Below are 23,695 nucleotides of genomic sequence, written 5' to 3' on the forward strand. Positions count from 1 at the left end.
ATCCCTCCCCTAGGAAAAAAGGGACAAGATCTCAACCCTCGCATAACCCTTCAGATTTGGAGGGGAAAGATAAATATATCTGTGTAGACATAGTTCTTTTTCCGATTCTGGGAAGAGTAACGAAAAAACGTTGCAGCAATTTAAAAAGGAAACTTAAAAATCACCTTTCATGCCCACACGTCACATTCTCTGACAAACACATACATCCCATCAAAGGAAGATTTCCCAGAACAGAAAAAGAATGTGTCATTACAGGATATTTAACCTGCTGTCTTAAGTGGGACCAGCTCTGCTCCCCTCCATCAGGGCAAGAGGGATGAGTCCTGGTCCCAAATTAAAGGGAGGACTCAAACAGAGTAGCCTAAAAACCCAAAGCAGCAAAAGGGAAAAGACTTAAACCCTAGAGGCAGGGAGGTCCATCACAGCCAAGGCAATCCTAATTTTCCTGTAGGAAAATGGGGCTGTGACCTGAACCCTAATGACAGAGCAGTCACTCATCTTATCTGTTTAAGGGAATAATCACCATTTGAAAGAAGAAAGGTGGAGACCTGAACCCTAGTTACAGGGTGGTCAGGCTGATCATGGTACCTCATGGTGCTCTCATCACCAGGCGAGATGTGACCTACACCCTAGTTACAGGGTAGTCACAGTGGCCAGACTGCCAATGGGCCATAATGCCAAAAGGTTAAAGACCTGAACCCAAATTACAGGGAGGTCGCAGTACCAACGGCACTAAGAGAGCTCTAAATCCCTTCTAAGCGGTGGGATTCCACCGTCCCCCTGAATTACAGAGTGGCCCATTTACATTAGCTGGCTACAGGGGCCCAATGCCATGAGACAAAAGGGCAGAGACCTTACCTTGAATTACAGGGCAGTCAGGCTGCTCAGGGTTCCAAAGAGCTCAATATCCCCCAGAAGCGACAGAAACGTGACTTGTACTCTAATTACAGGGACATTACAGGACACTCTCACTAGACAGCTGAAGAAGCATAATGCCAAGAGGCTAAGTGAGCCAAGATCTTAACCCTTGTTACAAGGAGGTCACACTGCTCAAGGTATTAAAGCTCCACTATCCCTACAGACTACAGCTATGTGACCCAAGCCCTAATCACAAGGTGCTCACTCTGCCCAGAGTCCCTTTCCTCCTCCTCCATCTTTGGTGGCTTGTTTTCTCTGAGGAGCTCTCTGTTTCTTAGACGACACTTCCTTTTTCTTGTCCATTTGTCCTGGGAGTTGCTGGAAACAGAGAGAGAGAGAGAGAGAGAGAGTGTGTTAAGGTAGCCTTAGGGTAGCCTTCTCTGGCAGACCAAACTACAAAAGAAATCCTATTCTAAAGCCAAGAGGTCCAGATTTGGCCTAGTCTCACTGGCTAGGTTGCCAACAGGCCATAATGCCAAAAGGGCAAAGACCTGAATCCAAATTACAGGGACATTGGAGTACCATTGGCACTAAGATGCCTCTAAACAAGAGGGATTCCTTGTGCCCCTGAATTACAGGGTGGTCCATTCCAATTAGCCAGATACAGGGGCCTAATGCCATGAGACCAAAGGGCAGAGACCTTGCCCTGAATTACAGACAGGTTCCAGAGTCAAGGTTCCAAAGGCCTCAATCTATCCCATAAAAGAGAGGGAAGCTCCTGACATGCACCCTAACGACAGGTCAGTCACTCTCACTAGCATGCGAAAGAAGCATGATGTGAAGAAGCTAAAAGGACTCAGACCTTAACCCTGGTGATCAGGGCCAGATTAACCTCTGGTGGACCCAGCACCAAACATATTTGTGGGCCCCCATGGATCCAATGGAGCATGGCACTGGGAGCTCGTCCCTGGAGTGAGAGGCCAGCCAGAGGCAATGGGGCCAATGCAAGGGCACTATTACAAACTGTCAGCTGCCAGATGCCTGCCCGGCCCTGTGCTGCCAGCATGCCCCTTCCCCTCAGGGGCAGGCCCATGCCACACCACACAGCCATCCCCCCACCCCCTCGACTCCTTATGGCCAGAGGCCCCCTGGACCCACTATGCCCAGTGCTCCCCCCGACCCACTCACAAATGCACAGCGCCCTGCACAACACCACCCCTGCCCACAGCCCCACACAACTGCTCAGCACCTCCCCCACACAGAACCCCCACTCCCTAGTGCCCCAACACACACAGATCTTCCCTGCCCCTTCACAGCCCAGAACCCCCCCCCAGACTCCCCACAGACCCACTCCCCCAAGCCCTGCATCCCGGTCGCACGCACCGGCCCTGCTAGGAGGCAACTGTGTCTGCAGGCTGAGCTGGCAGCGCAGCCAGCGCTGGTCCCAGGGCCGGGAATCGCTCAGGCCCCTCAGGAGTGGCTTGATCAGCCAGGCCAGGACTTGCCCCGCCTGGGGTCCCTCAAGATGCACTTGCCTGAAGCCAAGCTCCCCACACTGTTCTCCACCCCGCAACACACCTGGCTGAGACTGGCCAGGCTTCTGCACCAGTCCCAGGTGGCTCAGCTCCGGGGAGACGGGGGGGCCCCACAGGTGTGGGAAGCAGATACTGCCCGGAGCTAGAGGTCCACTGGGGTCCAGCCAGGGGGCTGAGAGGAGCACGGGGTGGGACAGGGGTCGGAGAGGAGCCCTCGGCCAGCCGGCTGAGAGGAGCAAGTGGTATGCGGGGGGAGTCAGGGGAGTCTCGGGCTGCATTGCAAGCAGAATGTCTCTCACCTCAACCCTACCCGCCTCAGCCTGAGTCCCCCCATCTCTCACCTCCCACCTCAGTGTGACCTGTCTCTTACCCCCTGCCTCAGGGCTCCCTGCCTTCCCCTGAGCTCCCCCCCCCGCTTCCCTGCCGCTCTCCGCCATTGCTCTCTCCCTGGCCACCCAACCTCAACGCTTCCCACTGCATCAATGGAGCCCCCTCTGCTCTTCGGACCTGGCCTGAGCCCATCAGCTCCCTGCCTTGGACACGGCCCTGCCAGCAGCTCAGCCCCGCCCCTACCCTGCCCTTCTTGTGCCAGCTCAGACACAGACCCCGCCCCTCCTCTGGCTAGGCCACACCCCTACCCTTATCTGTATTGCCGCCCCTTCCCCACCCCTCACCCTTTGCTGCCCTAGTGCCCATTATACAGTATAGCCGCCCCTTCCCCACCCCTCACCCTCTGCTGCCCCTAGTGCCCATTATACAGTACAGCCGCCCCTTCCCCACCCCTCACCCTCTGCTGCCCCTAGTGCCCATTATACAGTATAGCCACCCCTTCCCCCCCTCACCCTCTGCTGCCCCTAGTGCCCATTATACCGTATAGCCGCCCTTTCCCATCCCTCACCCACTGCTGACCCCAGTGTCCATTATACAGTATAGTCTCCACTCCCTTCCCCTCTGCCGCCCCTAGTGCCCATTATACAGTATATCCACCCCTTCCCCACCCCTCACCCTCTGCTGCCCCTAGTGCCCATTATACAGTACAGCCGCCCCTTCCCCACCCCTCACCCTCTGCTGCCCCTAGTGCCCATTATACAGTATAGCCGCCCCTTCCCCACCCCTCACCCTCTGCTGCCCCTAGTGCCCATTATACAGTATAGCCACCCCTTCCCCGCCCCTCACCCTCTGCTGCCCCTAGTGCCCATTATACAGTATAGCCGCCCCTTCCCCACCCCTCACCCTCTGCTGCCCCTAGTGCCCATTATACAGTACAGCTGCCCCTTCCCCACCCCTCACCCTCTGCTGCCCCTAGTGCCCATTATACAGTATAGCCGCCCCTTCCCCACCCCTCACCCTCTGCTGCCCCTAGTGCCCATTATACAGTACAGCTGCCCCTTCCCCACCCCTCACCCTCTGCTGCCCCTAGTGCCCATTATACAGTATAGCCGCCCTTTCCCATCCCTCACCCACTGCTGCCCCCAGTGTCCATTATACAGTATAGTCTCCACTCCCTTCCCCTCTGCTGCCCCTAGTGCCCATTATACAGTATAGCCACCCCTTCCCCACCCCTCACCCTCTGCTGCCCCTATGAGCTGCCTCCTCCATTAACATTTGCGAGGTGCTCAGATGGCACAGTGATGAGGGTACCTACACAGAGAAAGCACTCTGTACTCCATTGTGTTCCATGATACAGCTCCCGGGCTGGGAGGTTTCAGCATTGAGCTGGTTAGATAGAGGGGGATTTTCCAAAAGCCACTAAACTGCTGTGGAGACCAAGTCCCAGTGACGCTAGCGATGAGAGTTATGCTCCTAAATCACTTAAGAGCTTTTGAAAATCCCACCGTGAGGGCCTGATTTCCAACAGCTTGGCACCCACAACTGGGGACAGAAATTTTCAAAAAGCTCTGCTCCCAATTAGGCAATGTAAAGAGCCAGATTTTCAAAAATGCCCATCAGCCAGCAACTTTTGGGTGGCACTTACTGTCAGATTTTTCACAGCATTCATCACCCCCCACGTTGAGCTGTTTTGGAAATATAGCCCTTCATTTTTGTCCTCCCTTTGCCTCTCACTCTCAGTTTGCTGGACCTATCTGACTGCTTGCCATCTCTTTTCCTCTGCTCTGCCTCTCCATCCTGGTCTGAGATTTCAGGTCTAAATGTGAAGATTATCCACCCACCAGCTCCCTTGGCTCTCTGGGAAGGCAGGGGAAAGGCTCGCTCATCTTTTCCTCCTCTTTCCTCAGACCACAAGCTGAAAACTACTTCCCTGCTGGGGGATTAACCTAAATTTGAATTTAGACACAAGCACAAAAGGGCCTGGATTCATGTGGTTACAGCAGAATCTCAGCTTCCATTTAAAATCAAGCTTCTAGGTTTCTTGTTTATGAAGAAAAGCTTGAAAAGGTCCCCCAAGTGCAACTGAGCCAGCAACATCTGCCTGAGTGTGCAGAGAGCCTAAGACTATAGCTCTCAGAGAGGGAAGCTGCACCATTCATCTCAATGGAGTGTTGGACCCACTGCCCTCTGGGACCCCCAACAAACCCACCTCAGCAGGGTATAATGTGTGTGTAGCTGGAGCTGAAGAACACAATCCCAGTGCATTACACCTGTTGTATGTTAATGTTTCTCTGTGTCAGAGTGCAACACCTTTAGAGCAAATTAATGCAAAAATAAAACTAGTTTACACAAAGGACTGAATTTCCAAGGAGTTTCTGCCTATAAATTATGCTTTGTGCCATTAAAAACACATTTTCAGAGACAGTCACACCTTCAGTGGTTGTCAGCGGTGGCCAGGTGATGTACAGGTTTAGGGCACACAAGAAAAATATTCCCATCATGGAGTCTTCAAATAGATACAAACTTGTGCAGAAACTCAAATCTCTTGCACCTCAAATTGCCACCATAGCTGTGAAATGAAAAATGAGGGTTTCACTATTTGGAGGCGCTGTTTGTCATCCCAGGCCCACTAGCTTCAGGATGGCAAACACCAGATATATCCCCTTCCACTTCTTTCCTATCAGTTTGAGAGATGAATTGGCCAAAAGGGATAATTAGTAGGAGTAGGGTTTCTGTATGACAGCTGTGCTTTCATGTCCTATCCAAGATCACAGCCTTATTGTGCTCACACGGCTTCAGCTCTGTATGAGACGGCCTGACTTGATGGCCTTGCATTCTAAATACATAAACCAGACCAAAGGTGGGAATGGAAACAGATGCACAGCGAAGCAAGGTGACTTTCCACTGGCCACACAGCAAATAAGTGGCAGACCCAGGAAGCAAATGTTCCCTTAGCCTGGGAAGGAAGGAAGGAAGGAAGGAAGGAAGGAAGGAAGGAAGGGGACAGCTATAATGTCTAACTGCTGCTGCATAGGATTACTGATGAGAACTTAGCGCAGATACTGTACTGGATAAGTGATATGCATAATGGTGGCCAGATGTCAGCAGAATCTCTGGGGTGGGAAATGGCTGATATATTATAGAAATACCTCTTTAGATTGCTGCAAAAATGCAGGATAAGAAAGGGTCCGCTATAGAGCAAGATTCTCAGCTCTGGCAAACTTTAATAGTTCTGTTTATTTCAATGGGGTAACACCGAGGTACACCAGCAGGGAATCTGGCCCACTGTCTCCGTCAGAGCTACAGCAGTTTACATCAGACTAGAATATGTCCTGTAATGTTTTATAGGAGAGCACAAGGAACGGGATGTTATACTTCACAAAGACCACTAGGTGGCAAAAAGTGTGTGGAGGAGAAAAAGGGTCAACTACAGCCTATATTGGCCAGGATTCCTAAGGGAAAAGAGATTTATTCTTTGAGATGTCTGGTAGATGACAGTACTGTCAGGAATGAGTTATGGACAGCTATTCCATGAAATAACCATTACAAGGCAGCAGAAGATGAATATTAGCAAAAGGCAGTGGATTGTAGTGCACCATCATACGGGACAGTCATCGCTCAGAAAGATAAACCAGTGCTTCATCATGATGTGAAACATTTTCCCCGCAGAGACTCATTAGGCAATGTCTCGAAATGCAATTACATTTGGGAAAAAACAAGTCAAGACACACCGGAAGACACAAAATTATCCGTAATGGTGATGGGTTGAAATGAGACATTATTAAAATGTTTTGGAACCAAATTGTACTTATTTAAAAATTTGGAATTGGATAAGAAACAACAATCTCCCACAGGGATCTGTAATCAGAAATAAGTGGATGGTCTTATTCATGCCCCAAAACACCAGTTTAATTCAGGTCAAAATAGAACAGCTGTCATCTGAAAGAAAACTTACTGATAGAAATGCCAGCTTCGGGGAATATGGACAATATTCTGTGATGAACAAATACAGTGGTTACATAGACTATACCACAATATTTACATTAATTGATGTGTGTACACACATCTGTACGTGTGTAAATTGTTCCTCTGCACAAACCACTCTCCTCTTCTGTATGATGGCCTCAAGTTTAGATAGCCTCAAGTTTGCTCTTTTCTATACTTCGTAGAGCAAGTTCTCTTGAGTTCAAGTAATAACCAGCATGGATAACCTTGAATGGCAAACAGGAAGGCTGGGAATTCCAAAGGAGCCTAAGGTAATTACACACCCAAATCCCAGTTGGATATGGGTGCCTAACTCCCTTGGGCTCCTTTGAAAATCTCAGCCAAATTTAATGTGGTCAAGGATTAGTTCCAATATTAGACCCTCATCTATGCAGAGCCAGGATATTTAGGATTGAGAGGTGGGACTCAGTACAAACTTCTTCACATCTGCCTGATCCTCCCTCCAACCATGAATACTTGGTCACGCACAAAGTTTTTTCTGAGTGTTCTGCTTTACTGGAAGATGCTCTGTGCAGGTAAAGGTAGGGAGGAGGAGCTGATAATGTGTGTGTGGAGGAAATATTGAGAGGGAAATCAAAGATCTCAGAAACATCTAAGGCACCAAAGTTTAATGTCCACATTTCATTTTGCAACCATGTGAAGGCACTTCAAACCCAGCTGGACAATAAAGGCCCCAGTTATAAAAGTCTCTTCTCTAATTTCCTGCCCAAAACATCTCCTGAATTTTTTCAGGCCCAGCTTTGAGAAAACCTGAGTGACACTGTGAAAGAATAGAGGCCCAGTCAAAGAGATTGTTAACAAGTCCATTTAAGACTGTAGGCTATCCTCATAAGAGGAGACCATGAATGATCCAGGGGACTCAAGCCTGAGGACCCTTCAGACTATCTCCTCTACATTTGGGAGAGCTAGGAGCATTTTGGGAATGAGAATCTCAACATGCAGATGTGGTCAAACACTTTGTGTAGAATGAGTTCCAGCAAATGACGTTTGTACTTCTCCTGTAGCAAGAGGTTTCAGAGTAGCAGCCGTGTTAGTCTGTATTCACAAAAAGAAAAGGAGTACTTGTGGCACCTTAGAGACTAACAAATTTATTTGAGCATAAGCTTTCGTGAGTGAGCTGTAGCTCACGAAAGCTTATGCTCAAATAAATTTGTTAGTCTCTAAGGTGCCACAAGTACTCCTTTTCTTGTAGCAAGAGGCTATCACAATAGTGACCAACAGGGGATGAAATGTGTGTCCAGTTAAGAAATGCAGCAGTGATCAAGATGAAGAGACACACTCAGGTCTAACAAGCACCCTGCTCAGCTCCCATCCACTGGTGATGACCCAAGCTGAAGATAATTTCTGGTGGCAATTCCTTGCTGATTGGCCCAGGTGTTGTCCTCACTAAATTACTGGTGGGACCCAGTTAACTGGCTCAAACCATCGATCTGGACTCTGTGCCATGAATTCCCTACCTCCATTTTGCTGGTGTTACTGTCTGGGCTGCTAGTTTTCAATGGCAGCCAGGCCTCCTGTCTGGGGCTGGCTTGGGTTACACTTTGGGCTCAGCTCTCCATCTTGTGCTCTCGCTTTTCTGCCAGGTCAGGGTTCTTGCCTTCCTCTAAGACCCTGAGCATCTTTGTCTTTTTTCATATTTTGTGGTCCGCCTCACTGCCTGAACCTTGCCCTGTCAGACCTGTTTATGGAAAATTCCTCTTGCATCTCAGGGTTCTGTCCTCTCTTCACGTTTGATCCTGCAGGGTCCTTTCCTTCTCTGCCCTGGTCCATCTTCATCCTGGCCTGAGGACCCTGGCCTTGCTGCCCACCTGTGCTCTTGTGGTGGGGGTCTTGACTGTGTTTGTGGAGACACAGGGGGTGTGGCGTGGAGCCTGCCCCCTGGTCCATCTATGTGTCCCCCCTGTCCTCACCACCACCACCGCTGCCCCCTCCATCACCCCCACTGGCTGCTTACCATCTGCCTCAGCTCCTGCCTCTGGGACTTGGCTGCTTGCTTGGCTTGCCACGCCCTTTTGCCACCATTTGAGCCTGAAGCAGCAACCAGCCCAACCAAGGGCTCTCTTGCAAGCGCACGTGGGCACACATGCCCCCCCTTGGACTGACACCCCCCCTTCCCTGCAGCAGTCTCCCCCTCTCCACTTGCAGTTCTTTGCTCCCCCCTTTTGCCCCAGCCCCTCAGCAGCTTTAGTTTGTTTGCCTGCCCCGCCCGTTTCTCTCTGCAATTTTGTTTGCTTGTTCATCCAGCCCCAGCCTCTGGAGCTCGCCCCTGGGTTTCCCTGTCCTACTTCCAGCCTGGTTGTTCTCTCCCCTGCCACCACTGTGGTTCCCCTGCCCTGACTGGCCCTTTGCTCTGTGTGCCCATGCCCCCTCCCATGCGCTTGTGCCCCTCCCCTGTTTCAGTTTGAACCCCTGTCTCACTGCACCCGCCCCATTCTATTATAACTCCCCCCGCCCCCTAGTGCAGCTAGAGGAGCTGGAATCCCATCCTGTGTCAATGACTGACCCCCCCCCCCCCAAGCCCTTGCCTTCATAGGCCGCCCCTATCTAGCCCCCCCTTCTGGCGCCCTCCTCCCCTGCCTACAGCCTAGCAGGGAGGAGTGGTTGACCTGTTTCCCCTTTCCCCTCCATCCCTGCTCATTATGGCTGGGTACAAGGTGGGTGGAACTCCTCTGGCAGACCCTGCTGCCCATCCTCCACCTGCCCTCCCCGTCGCACCCTCTGGCCCCCACCGCTGCTGCTGAACCATCTGCTACCACCCCCGCTGGGGCATCGGCAGTGGCGGGCAATGGGGTGGACTCCACTGCTGCCACGTCCCTTGCCCCTTCCTATTCTGGGGGAGCCCCCCAACTGGTTGGAAAGGCCAGGGCAAAAAGAAGGGCAAGGGCATTGCCAAAAAGGCTAGGCCCTCCATGGTGGGGACTGCTCCCTCTGCCGTGGCCCCACCACTGGCCGCGGCATCCCTCCCCATTGCCTCCTCCACCAGCACTGCGGGTGCCTCTCCTGGTCCCCAGGACGTACGCCCAGGTACTGGCGGCTCCCCCGCCTGCCGCTATGTCATCTCTCCCAGCCACCGTCTCTGTTACCATCTCTGGCGGCTGGGGCCCCTTCCCCACAGCACAGCGTCCGTTGCCTCCTGGTGCCCGCCTCACCCCATGTGGAGACCTACGTGCGGGTGTTGGCGAGGGTGGTGGGGCCCATGGGCCATTGTGGAGGCCTCCAAAGTGTACGGGAAGGTCGTCTTCTTCCTAGCATAGGAGGCCGCTGCCCAGGAGGTGGTGGAGAAGGGCCTGGTGGGGGGGGGACATTCATCCCCCTGGAGCCGCTGTAGGACCTTGGTGTCCAAGTGGTCCTGACCTCCGTCCCTCCCTTCCTTCCCAATGCTGCCCTGCTTCCCAATCTCTGCCCTGGGGAAACCCCCCTCTGTTGTTAGCCCTCTCTTGGTGGGCTGCAAACCTGCCCTCCTCCCCCTGTCCTCTCGTTCCACCGGCAGGTGCAGCTTCAACCATCTTCGGCGGTGCGTGACAGAGAGGCGCTCAACGGGTCCTTTCTGGTCCCCTACCAGGGGGCCCGTTTCCAGGTGCCTTACTGTATGTGGGAGGCCCGGTGCTACCTCTGCCGGGTGATGGGACATGTCTGGAGGGACTGCCCCCTGGCCTGGCATGGAGGAGTGTCTGGGACCCCCGAGCCCTGGCAGGGCACCGGCCCTCATCACTGGCCCCCCAGGTTGCCCGGCACCCAGAGCCACCCCTCCTCCTCCCCAGCCCACCACTGCTCCCACTCAGGTACCGGGGGCACCTCCCCCAACGCGCCCAGACGAGCGGGAGAGCCCTGCCTCTGCTGTGTGAAGACTGGCAGGGCCTACGGAGGAAGGTGCGGTGGGATTACCACCGGGCATGGGAGAGGGCCCACCCCAGGGGGGATCTTCCCTCACCCATGCCGCCCCACCACTACCTCCCCAAGCTCCCGTGCCACTGCCCCGGCCCGACCCCTGTCCACCAGGCCACCGATGATACCATGGAGGGCTTGGTCCAAATGCAAGGGAAGCAGGGCAAGTGGAAGGCTCTGAGCTCTGCTCCTCCCATCTGATGCGGAGGCCCCGCAAAAGACCATGAAGGGGGCCACCGACACCAAGCCTTCTGCCTTGCCCTCAGGTGAATCGCACCTGCTGGAGCCAGCTGGGGACGACGTGGCAGCAATGGAGGGTAGCACTGCCTCTCCTCCAGAGTCCCTCCTTGAGGGGGCCTCCGATGGAGCCCCTCCTGCCCCCTTGCCACCTAAGGCCCCTGCAAGCCCTGAGGTGAGCATCACTTCAGGTGCTGGCGAAGAGGTCCCTGAGATGGTGGATGGTGATTTCCTCTCCATCTTTGAGGAGATCGAGGTCTGAATCCAATCACCCAGGGGGAGGAGGATCCCTTTGCCAGCGGGCCTCAATCTGGGCTACCTCACACCTGCCCCCCTCTCCCCATGCTCCCTCCCCCGACCGCTGCTTCTGCTCCCGCCTCCGAGGAACCCATGGACTCTTCCACCAGCCCGCCACAAATGGCACCCTGCTAACAGCTGCCGAGCCTATTGAGGCGACGGCCAGCGCCACGTGGCCTGGACCGGAGTCACCAGGGGCATCTCTCATTGATGTGGGGCAGCTGACCTCCTTCCCGGGTGGGGGCCCCACTGCTGCTTCCCCACCTATCGATGCTGTGGCTGCAACGCCTGCCTTGGAGCGCCTGCCCAGTGTCGTCGAGGATCCCCCTTCCCACTCTACAGACCCCTGAGCCCAGCCAAGAGGTTCCACCCCCCAGTGGCTTGGCTGCTGGGGCCCATGATCCCACATCCACACTTCTCCCCAACCCTGCTCCTGACCCCCGTCCTGCCCCTGATGCTGACCCCACCCCCCTCCACCTCCCGTGCTGCTATTGCCGCCCCTGGGGCCGTCTCCTTCTCTTTCCGAAGGATGACTCCCAGAGAGTGGCCTTTGTGTTCCCCTGTCCCTACCCACTAGGGCCTGCTATTTTCCCTCCGCCACCCCCCAGTGAGCCAGGGTCTGAGGCAGGCTGTGTGGCACCGGCACATCGGGCGCCACTCCAGGGTTCTGCCCCCTGCCAGCCCATCTCGGTAGGCCATGGGGCTTCGACAGGGCCCCGCGGGAAGACGGCTGGGATCCAGTGGCCTGTTTCTCCCATACGCTGTGAGAAAAGCTGCGGGAGTTTCTCAAAGATGTCTGTGGGTCCCGCAACAAGGTGCAACTTGCTCTCCAGCGATGGGAGGATTTCCATCAAATCCTCAGGGCCATGAGGGCCCTCATGGAGGAGGGTAAAGGGACTGGGAGGCAGTCTGCTTTGGCCTACCAGTGGGTCCGCAGCTTCCATGACTCTTTACTCACCTACGGGGTGGGTCCCAGTTTGCTGCATGGCACAACAGGAGTCGTGCGCGTTCCCACCAGCGAGGATCCCCCCTAGCCCTCCCCATGGCACCCATCATCTTTGCAACACTAAACACCCGAGGCTGTAGGATGGGTCTCCACAGGTGCTAGGTGCTCTCCGTCCTTTGGGAGGGGGGTACTCTGTGGTTTTCCTGCAGGAGATCCATATGGATCCGGCTGCCGAAGCAAGTTGGCGGCTGGAGGGGGGGACAGGGTCTATTTTAGCCGCCTCACAGTTCGTACGGCTGGAGTGGCTACCCTGTTCTCCCCCAACCTACGGCCCGAGGTGCTGGGGGTCACTGAGGCTGTGCCGGGCCACCTGCTGCACCTCCAGGTCCGCATGGAGGGGCTAGTGGTCAACCTCGTTAACGTTTATGCCCCGACATATGTCCTCCGCTTTCCTTGGCTCTTTGGAGCCTTGTGAGAGCCTGGTCCTGGGCAGGGAATTTAACACCACCCTCGATGAATGGGACCACTCAGGGACTGACCAGTGTCCAGCCGCCATGGACATCCTCCAGGAGATTGTCGACTGTCACTCCCTGGTGGATGTCTGGCACAACCACCACCTGGATGACGTCTCGACGTTCACCTTTGTCGGGGTGGAGGCCCATTGGTCGCACCACTCCCGGTTGGACCGCATTTACTTTTCACATTGTCATCTTTCACGGGCCCACTCCTCCAGCATCCATCCGGCCCCATTCTCGGGTCACCATCTAGTGACTGTGACGACCTCTCTCAGTGCGTAGAGGCTGGGGCTGGTCTATTGGCATTTTAATAACAGCTTGTTGGAGGAAGTGGGCTTTGTGGCGTCCTTCCAGGAGTTCTGGCTGGCCTGGCGAGGGCAGAGGCGCACCTTTCCCTTGGTGCGGGGATGGTGGGACGTGGGGAAGGTGCGCGTCTGGCTCTTCTGCCGTGACTACACCCAGGGCATCAGCCGACAGAGGGAGGTGGTGATAGAGCTGTTGGAACGGGAGGTCTTAAAGCTAGAGAGGCGTCAGGCTGCCAGCCTCGAGGATCTATCCCTCTGCGGAGCATGCCGGGAGAAGAGGGAGGAACTCCGGGCCCTTGAGGACCATCGGGCTCGGGGCGCCTTTGTCCGATCCCGCCTCCGCCTCCTTCGGGAGATGGATCGTGGCTCCCACTTCCTCTATACCCTAGAGAAACAGAGGGGGGCCAAGAAGCACGTCACCGTCTCCTAGCAGAGGATGGCACCCCCCTCATGGATCCAGAGGAGATGTGCGGGAGGGCCAGGGCCTTCTACATGGGCCTTTTCTCCCCACAGCCATGGCGGCAGCCTCTAAGATGTTTGGGAAGGTGATGTTCTTCCTGGTGTCGGAGGTGGCTGCCCAGGAGGCGGTGGAGAGGGGCTTGGTGGTGGCAGGCATTCATGTCCCCCTTGAGCCTTTGGAGGACCTGGGCGTACAGGTGGTGTTCTCCTCTGTTCCTCCCTTCCTCCCCAATTCCACCATTTTGCCATTCCTCTCCACCCTGTGGAAGCCCCTGTCCGTCCTCATCCCCTTCCATTGGGCTGTAAGGACACCGCCCTCCACCTTGTTTTATTGTTCCACCAGCAGGTGCAGGTTCAAGTGCCACTGGCGGCACATGACAGAGAGGCTCTGGAGGGGTCATCTCTGGTGCCCCATCGAGAGTCCCAGTACAGGGTCTACTATTTACATTTAAATAATAGCCTGCTGGAGGATGTGGGCTTTGTGGCATCCTTCCAGGAGTTCTGGCTGGCCTGGCGAGGGCAGAGAGGTGCCTTTCCCTCAACGCAGCAGTGGTGGGAGGTGGGAAAGGTGCGCACGCAGCTCTTCTGCCGTAGCCACACCTGGGGAGCCAGCCGGCAGAGGGATGTGGTGATAGAGCAGTTGGAACAGGAGGTTTTAGAGCTGGAGAGGCATCTGGCCGCCAGCCCCGGGAATTCACCCCTCTGTGGAGAGTATTGGGAGAAGTGGGAGGAACTCCGGGCCCTTGATGATCTTCGGGCCTGGGGTGCCTTTGTTCGATCCTGCAGGAGATGGATTGTGGCTCCCGCTTCTTCTATGCCCTGGAGAAGAAGGGGGGGGCTTAAAAGCATGTCATCTGCCTCTTGGCGGCTGATGGCACCCTCCCCCCAGATCCAGTGGAGATGCGCGAGAGGGCCCGGGCCTTCTATGCTAACCTTTTCTCCCTGGATTCAACTGATGCCGATACCTGCGGAGTGCTTTAGGATGAAATCCCGACGGTCAGCACTGGCGACTGGAACCGGCTGGAGCTGCCTCTCACTCTGGCCGAGTTCTCGGAAGCCCTCTGTCTCATGCCCACCAATAAATCTCTGGGCATGGACGGGCTGACTGTGGAGTTCTACTGTGTGTTCTGGGACATCCTCGACCTGGACATTGTCACTATCTGGGCTGAGTCCTTGAAGCGCGGGGTCCTCCCCTTGTTGTGCAGGCGAGCGGTGCTCGCCTTGTTGCCAAAGATGGGGGACCTCTGTGATCTCTGGAATTGGCGTCCCATCTTGTTCCTCAGCAGGGACTACAAGGTCGTGGTGAAGACCATCTAGCTGCGGCTGCGATCCGTGCGGGCGGACGTGGTCCATCCTGACCAGACCTTCACCATCCCGGACCGGATCATGTTCAACAATTTTTATCTGGTCCGGGATCTCTTGGAGCTTGGGAGTAGGGGTGGTCTGTCATTCGCCCTCCTGTTGCTAGGTCAGGAGAAGGCGTTCGACCAGATGGACCACGGGTATCTCCTGGGCACTCTGCGGGCAGTTGGCTTTGGGCCCCAGTTTGTGGGGTTTCTCCAGGTGCTGTACACTTCCGCAGTGTTTGGTCAGGCTCAACTGGACCCTGATCGTACCTGTCAGCCTCGGGCAAGGAGTGTGTCAAGGCTGTCTGCTGTCAGGTCAGCTGTATACTCTGGCCATTGAGCCCTTCCTCCGTCTCCTTCGTAAGGGGCTGACGGGGTTGGTGCTGCATGAGCCAGAAGTGCAACTGGTCCTGGTGGCTTATTCTGATGATGTGCTCCTCGTGGTCCAGCACACAGAAGACCTGGGGCAGGTGGAGGCTTGCCAAGCTGTTTATTCAGCTGTCTCTTCCACCCGGGTCAACTGGGTCAAGAGCTCTGGCCTGATGGTCGGGGCCGGGTGGCGGGCGAGCTCCCTCCCACCCGCGCTTCAGGTCATCTGGTGGAGTGCAGGTCCGCTGCTCTATCTTGGTGTTTACTTTTCTGCCACACATCTTTTGGCCGGGACAGCACTGGGTCTCTGCAGGGGTTCTCCATCTCCCCCTGGAGGAGGGAGGACAGGGCCTGATGTGTATGCACACGCAAGTCCATGTCTTCCGCCTCCAGGCCCTGCAGAGACTCCTTTATAGTGCAGGTGGCACGGCGTGGAGCATATTGGTACATGCCTTCCTCCGCCACCTGCGAGGGCTCCGATATGACAGGCATCTTTTTTCTCCATCCGAGGAGTCTTCCACGAGACCTCTCCGAGCTGCCAGTCTTCTACCAGGACCTCCTCCGGGCCTGGAGGCTGCTTTCAGCGACCAGGTCCTTTCTGGCCACTGAGGGGGTAGATATCCTCGCGGAGCTCCTGCTTCACAATCCTCATCTTTATGTGCAGGTGACGGAGTCCCCTTTGGTGTGCCGGAGGTTGGTCCTGGTGGGAGTCCCCAAGTTTGGATACCACCTGGACTACGACCTGGGGGGTTGGGTGGATCCCTTGGTGCTCAGTCGGTGCATGGGGCTCTCCACCCTTAAGCCCCCCCGGCGCGTTCTCCAGGAGGTGGAGTCAGCCCTGTCCCCTGCAGCTCAGGCTTTCCTCGAGCGGATCCTGTGAGAGGGTGCACCCTGCCCACCCCTCACTCCAGGGCCTCCGGATCTTTCCATCGGCTCCCTGCCCTGTGAGCCTTCCTGGCCTCCTCCTCCTCGTACCCAGAGCTGGTTGCATGTCTTGCAGCCGGTCCATTTTCAAACCACGCCAAGAGACCATCTATACATGCTCGTGTTGCATATGCTTCATTTCCCCACCCTCGTGTCCCACCCAGATACTAAGTGGCAGGACCTTTTACCAGCAGTGGAGGGTGGGGAACCCCGGTGGGCCAGTTTATATTCCATCTTAGTCCTGTGGCCTGCTGGGGATATCAGCTGGTGGCTCCTCCATGGAGCTATGAGCATGGGGGTGTATTTGGCGTGGTGCACTTCTGTCCCTGAAGCCTGTCCCTTTTGTGGCATGAGGGAGACCCTGGTGCACGCGTACCTTCAGTGTGCCAGGCTACAGCTCCTTTTCTGGCTCCTCCAGAACCTCTTATTGAGGTTCTGGCTGCACTTCTCCCCACACTTGTTTATTTACACACACCCGATCTGAGGAAGTTGTGGGACTACCTCGTCAACCTCCTCCTGGCCATGGTCAAAACACCAGGGAGAGGAGGTTGGTGGGGCAGTGAGGGGGCTGTGACCGTGGGGCTGTTTTTCATTCCTTTATCCATTCACGTATCTGGGCAGAGTTCCTCTGGGCAGCATCCGCCGGCTCTCTTGATGTCTTCGAGGAGCGACGGGCACTGTCCGGGGTTCTCTGCTCGGTGTCCCCTTCTGGTTCCCTAGTTTTGGCCCTTTAACCCCCACGCCTGTTCCCGTTATTGCATTTGTTGTCCCCCGAACTCGGTTGGGTTCTGGGTTTAGTAGCCCCTCCCTAGGCTGAAGGAGGGACTTTTAGCAGTGGGCTAGCTAGCGCTCGCCCACATCCCAGTGCTCAAAAGGACTACTCTCTTATATCCTTCTGGTCTGAGTCTGTCACAGTGGTTATACAAAACAAATTCCTGATTCAAAATGCTTTATGTATTGTACACTAATCAATAAAATTTCTAATTTTTGCATGAATTTTCTAGTGTGCTTGTCATGAGTCTAAGCAGTCTGAGATTCCTGTATTCCAAACCCCAAACCATATTTAACTATTTAATGTTGTACAGTGACAAGGTCATGTTAACAGCTTTGACTCTGTGGGCTCGTTGATTCCATTAAGATTGACAACATTTCCTAGCAGCTATAATATGGAATAGACCATACCTGGTCAAAGGTAAGAAATGAGAGGTTGTGTTCTTAGGCATCTAGAAGGCAGAGGACGTAAGGAATGAGAAAGGTGTGGTGATGCTGTTCAGTGGCCAATGGATAGCAACAGAAATGGAAGGGCAAGAAAGGGGAAGTTATATTGCCAAGAGACCAGCAGAGGGAAGTGGAAAGAGGTAAAGCTGTATAATACAGAGTAGAAAGCATCAGTGTAAATGGCACGGAAAGACCTTTGTGGAGCAATGGACCTCTGTGCTATGTAAGGAACTGGAAAAATCTTTAGAAACCAAAGTGAGGAATATGTGAGTGAGCAATATATAAATGAAGATATTGAGGAATGTTAATAAGGGAATCAGAGCCAGCCAGCCAAGGCATTCCTAGGATACCAACATTATCTGAAGTTGGGAAAAGTGTACCATGTTGGAACAAGGAATGTGAAATGATAGCAGATGTTAAGGGACAAGAAATGGGCTGTTATACTGAATGATGACCAACGGGGCACAAGAGCATCAAGGATGGAAAGATTTCAGAGTAGCAGCCGTATTAGTCTGCATTCGCAAAAAGAAAAGGAGTACTTGTGGCACCTTAGAGACTAACAAATTTATTTGAGCATAAGCTTTCGTGAGCTACAGTTCACTTCATCAGATGCATACAGTGGAAAATACAGTGGGGAGATTTATATACACACACAGAGAACATGAAACATTGGGTGTTACCATACACACTGTAAGGAGAGTGATTACTTAAGGTGAGCTATTACCAGCAGGAGAGCGGGGGTGGGGTGGGGGGGGGAGACCTTTTGTAGTGATAATCAAGGTGGACCATTTCCAGCAGTTGACAAGAACGTCTGAGGAACAGTGGGGCGAGGGGGGGAGGGGGAATAAACATGGGGAAATAGTTTTACTTTGTGTAATGACACATCCACTCCCAGTCTTTATTCAAGCCTAAGTTAATTATATCCAGTTTGCAAATTAATTCCAATTTAGCAGTCTCTCACTGGAGTCTGTTTTTGAAGTTTTTTTGTTGAAGAATTCCCACTTTTAGGTCTGTAATTGAGTGACCAAAGAGATTAAAGTGTTCTCCAACTGGTTTTTGAATGTTATAATTCTTGACGTCTGATTTGTGTCCATTTATTCTTTTATGTAGAGACTGTCCTGTTTGACCAATGTACATGGCAGAGGGGCATTGCTGGCACATGATGGCATATATCACATTGGTAGATGTGCAGGTGAACGAGCCTCTGATAGTGTGGCTGATGTGATTAGGCCCTATGTGATAGTGTGGCTGATGTGATTAGGCTGATGTGATTAAGCCCTCCAAAAAACAGTCGGAGAACACTTCAATCTCTTTGGTCACTCGATTACAGACCTAAAAGTTGCAATTCTTCAACAAAAAAGCTTCAGAAACAGACTCCAATGAGAGACTACTGAATTGGAATTAATTTGCAAACTGGATACAATTAACTTAGGCTTGAATAAAGACTGGGAGTGGATGAGTCATTCCACAAAGTAAAACTATTTCCCCATAGTTATTCCCCCCTCCCCAGCCCCCCCCCCCACACTGTTCCTCACATGTTCTTGTCAACTGCTGGAAATGGCCCACCTTGATTATCATAACAAAAGTTTTTTTCCCTCCCGCTCTCTTGCTGTTAATAGCTCACCTTAAGTGATCACTCTCCTTACAGCGTGTATTGTAACACCCATTGTTTCGTGTTCTCTATGTATATAAATCTCCCCACTATATTTTCCACTGAATGCATCCGATGACGTGAGCTGTAGCTCACAAAAGCTTATGCTCAAATAAATTTGTTAGTCTCTAAGACACAGGTAACTAACCGCTTTCATGTTCTCCTCCACAGGTACCAATGCGGAGAGTGGACCAGATGATATGTCTGGGGGGAGAAAGCGGAAGGAGACTCCGCTGGTTGGGAGGCATGAGATGCGATGTCCTGAGGTTGGGGGTTCACGACCACCACTCCCAAGAGGAGAAGGCGGGGTGGTGTGGTCGGGGACTCTCTCCTCCGGGGGACTGAGTCATCTATCTGCCGCCCTGACCGGAGAAAACCGAGAAGTCTGCTGCTTGCCAGGGGCTAAGATTCGTGATGTGACGGAGAGACTGCCGAGACTCATCAAGCCCTCGGATCGCTACCCCTTCCTGCTTCTCCACGTGGCACCAATGATACTGCCAAGAATGACCTTGAGGCGGATCACTGCGGACTACGTGGCTCTGGGAAGAAGGATAAAGGAGTTGAGGCGCAAGTGGTGTTCTCGTCCATCCTCCCCGTGGAAGGAAAAGGCCTGGGTAGGGACCGTCGAATCGTGGAGGTCAACGAATGGCTACGCAGGTTGTGTCGGAGGAGAAGGCTTTTGATTCTTTGACCATGGGATGGTGTTCCATGAAGGAGGAGTGCTGGGCAGAGACTGGCTCCATCTTACGAAGAGAGGGAAGAACATCTTTGCCAGCAGGCTGGCTAACCTAGTGAGGAGGGCTTTAAACTAGGTTCACCGGGGGAAGGAGACCAAAGCCCTGAGGTAAGTGGGAAAGCGGGATACCGGGAGGAAGCACAGGCAGGAAGGTCTGTGAGGGGAGGGCTCCTGCCTCATACTGGGAATGAGGGCGATCAACAGGTTATCTCAAGTGCTTATATACAAATGCACAAAGCCTTGGAAACAAGCAGGGAGAACTGGAGGTCCTGGTGATGTCAAGGAATTATGACGTGATTGGAATAACAGAGACTTGGTGGGATAACTCACATGACTGGAGTACAGTCATGGATGTTTATAAACTGTTCAGGAAGGACAGGCAGGGCAGAAAAGGTGAGGAGTAGCACTGTATGTAAGGGAGCAGTATGACTGCTCAGAGCTCCGGTACGAAACTGTGGAAAAACCTGAGTGTCTCTGGATTAAGTTTAGAAGTGTGTGCAACAAGAGTGATGTCATGGTGGGAGTCTGCTATAGACCACCGGACCAGGGGGATGAGGTGGATGAGGCTATCTTCCGGCAACTCACGGAAGCTACTAGATCGCATGCCCTGATTCTCATGGGTGACTTTAATTTTCCTGATATCTGCTGGGAGAGCAATACAGCGGTGCATAGACAATCCAGGAAGTTTTTGGAAAGCGTAGGGGACAATTTCCTGTGCAAGTGCTAGGGGAGCCAACTAGGGGGAGCGCTTTTTCTCGACCTGCTGCTCACAAACCGGGTAGAATTAGTGGGGGAAGCAAAAGTGGATGGGAATCTGGGAGGCAGTGACCATGAGTTGGTTGAGTTCAGGATCCTGACGCAGGGAAGAAAGGTAAGCAGCAGGATACGGACCCTGGACTTCAGGAAAGCAGACTTTGACTCCCTCAGGGAACAGATGGCCAGGATCCCCTGGGGGACTAACATGAAAGGGAAGGGAGTCCAGGAGAGCTGGCTGTATTTCAAGGAATCCCTGTTGAGGTTACAGGGACAAACCATCCCGATGAGTCGAAAGAATAGTAAATATGGCAGGCGACCAGCTTGGCTTAATGGTGAAATCCTAGCGGATCTTAAACATAAAAAAGAAGCTTACAAGAAGTGGAAGGTTGGACATATGACCATGGAAGAGTATAAAATATTGCTCGGGCATGTAGGAAAGATATCAGGAGGGCCAAATCGCACCTGGAGCTGCAGCTAGCAAGAGATGTCAAGAGTAACAAGAAGGGTTTCTTCAGGTATGTTGGCAACAAGAAGAAAGCCAAGGAAAGTGTGGGCCCCTTACTGAATGAGGGAGGCAAGCTAGTGACAGAGGATGTGGAAAAAGCTAATGTACTCAATGCTTTTTTTGCCTCTGTTTTCACTAACAAGGTCAGCTCCCAGACTGCTGTGCTGGGCAACACAAAACGGGGAAGAGATGGCCAGCCCTCTGTAGAGATAGAGGTGGTTAGGGACTATTTAGAAAGCTGGACGTGCACAAGTCCATGGGGCCGGACGAATTGCATCCGAGAGTGCTGAAGGAATTGGCGGCTGTGATTGCAGAGCCCTTGGCCATTATCTTTGAAAACTCGTGGCGAACGGGGGAAGTCCCGGATGACTGGAAAAAGGCTAATGTAGTGCCCATCTTTAAAAAAGGGAAGAAGGAGGATCCTGGAACTACAGGCCGGTCAGCCTCACCTCAGTCCCTGGAAAAATCATGGAGCAGGTCCTCAAAGAATCAATCCTGAAGCACTTAGAGGAGAGGAAAGTGATCAGGAACAGTCAGCATGGATTCACCAAGGGAAGGTCATGCCTGACTATCTAATCGCCTTTTATGATGAGATTACTGGTTCTGTGGATGAAGGGAAAGCAGTGGATGTATTGTTTCTTGACTTAGCAAAGCTTTTGACACGGTCTCCCACAGCATTCTTGTCACAAGTTAAGGAAGTATGGGCTGGATGAATGCACTATAAGGTGGGTAGAAAGCTGGCTAGATTGTCGGGCTCACGGGTAGTGATCAATGGCTCCATGTCTAGTTGGCAGCCGGTGTCAAGTGGAGTGCCCAGGGGTCGGTCCTGGGGCCCGTTTTGTTCAATATCTTCATAAATGATCTGGAGGATGGTGTGGATTGCACTCTCAGCAAATTTGCGGATGATACTAAACTGGGAGGAGTGGTAGATACGCTGGAGGGGAGGGATAGGATACAGAAGGACCTAGACAAATTGGAGGATTGGGCCAAAAGAAATCTAATGAGGTTCAATAAGGATAAATGCAGGGTCCTGCACTTAGGATGGAAGAATCCAATGCACCGCTACAGACTAGGGACCGAATGGCTCGCAGCAGTTCTGCGGAAAAGGACCTAGGGGTGACAGTGGACGAGAAGCTGGATATGAGTCAGCAGTGTGCCCTTGTTGCCAAGAAGGCCAATGGCATTTTGGGATGTATAGTAGGGCATAGCGAGCAGATCGAGGGACGTGATCTTTCCCCTCTATTCGACACTGGGTGAGGCCTCATCTTGAGTACTGTGTCCAGGTTTGGGCCCCACACTACAGGAAGGATGTGGATAAATTGGAAAGAGTACAGCGAAGGGCAACAAAAATGATTAGGGGTCTAGAGCACATGACTTATGATGGAGATGCTGAGGGAGCTGGGATTGTTTAGTCTGCAGAAGAGAAGAATGAGGGGGGATTTGATAGCTGCTTTCAACTACCTGAAAGGGGTTTTCAAAGAGATGGCTCTAGACTGTTCTCAATGGTAGCAGATGACAGAACGAGGAGTAATGGTCTCAAGTTGCAAATGGGGGAGGTTTAGATTGGATATTAGGAAAAACATTTTTCACTAAGAGGGTGGTGAAACACTGGAATGCGTTACCTAGGGAGGTGGTAGAATCTCCTTCCTTAGAGGTTTTTAAGGTCAGGCTTGACAAAGCCCTGGCTGGGATGATTTAACTGGGACTTGGTCCTGCTTTGAGCAGGGGGTTGGACTAGATGACCTTCTGGGGTCCCTTCCAACCCTGATATTCTATGATTCTATGATTCTATGAAGGTGCCACAAGGATGGAAAGAGGCAGGTAATAGTATCCACTGGAGCTAACTCTGGAAGAGAGAAGAGGGTAAGAACAGAGCAATAGACTTTCATGCTATATAATCAACACTAGGAGCAGCAGATTGGAAGAAATGAGGCAGGGTCAGGAATATTGACCAATTTATTTCAGAACAGGATAAAGTAATGTGGAAAGGTCAGTGATGCTGCAAGATGGCCACTAGAGGGCAGCATATTCTAAGCAGGAGAAACAGGCAGCTATTTTGTGAAATGCCTACTAGATGGCAGCAGATATAGGTTTATTATTAATTATTATAAGGGCAGTACATTATAAGAGGCCACCACCTTGAACAAGTGTCTCTGAAAATTTAACCTAGATTTTCGTTATTGAACTATTTTTTCCCCATGGGGATTTTTCCTTCATTTATAAGGAATTAATATCACATTGGGCAACGTTTACAAAAAAAAAGTTTTGCAGACAGATAATTAGTCCTGGAGGTAGTTAAAGTGGGACCCTTATTACAAAGTTCAAAAACCATCATCATTAAATGAACAAATCCTAAAAGGGGTTAGAATACTGTTTCCCAATCAATTTTGCAATCAAGCATAATAAAATAAACAAACAAACAAACAAATAAATACATAAATAAAAGTGGTTTGTTGCCTAAAGGCTGAAAGAAACAATTTATTGGTTCATATGAGAAAACTTTGGTGAAAAATAAAATAAAGTAAAATAAAATAAAATAAAATAAATAAAATAACTTTGTGCGTGTTATACCAGCTTCTGGAAGGCAGTGTTGTGATATTGTGTATGCAGGAAACGGAATAGATCTATAGACAATATCAAATAACTTACGCACTGTGTGTATGGGGCACGGGGGACTGCCGTCTAGTGGATGGAATTAGATCCTGTCAAATGTGCCCTCTTCTGTAAATATCCAATTCCTGACATTCCAAACAGTGATGCTTTGCAGCTTATTAATAACCATGACATGCCCACAGGTTAGTTACCTTCCAACAACCCC

The 23,695-nt window shown here is 52.4% G+C and overlaps 1 long non-coding RNA gene across 1 annotated transcript; it reads left to right on the top strand.

Annotated features, from left to right (window-relative positions):
* The first annotated feature begins 7,846 nt into the window (after positions 1 to 7,846).
* LOC122456655 lies at positions 7,847 to 23,398 on the top strand. Its single transcript, XR_006275644.1, has 2 exons — positions 7,847 to 7,893; positions 22,674 to 23,398. It is a non-coding gene; the product is annotated as an uncharacterized LOC122456655 (long non-coding RNA).
* The last annotated feature ends 297 nt before the right edge of the window (positions 23,399 to 23,695 follow it).

The sequence above is a fragment of the Dermochelys coriacea genome, chromosome 14 (genome assembly GCF_009764565.3).
Source record: "Dermochelys coriacea isolate rDerCor1 chromosome 14, rDerCor1.pri.v4, whole genome shotgun sequence".
NCBI classification, from domain to species: Eukaryota; Metazoa; Chordata; order Testudines; family Dermochelyidae; genus Dermochelys; species Dermochelys coriacea.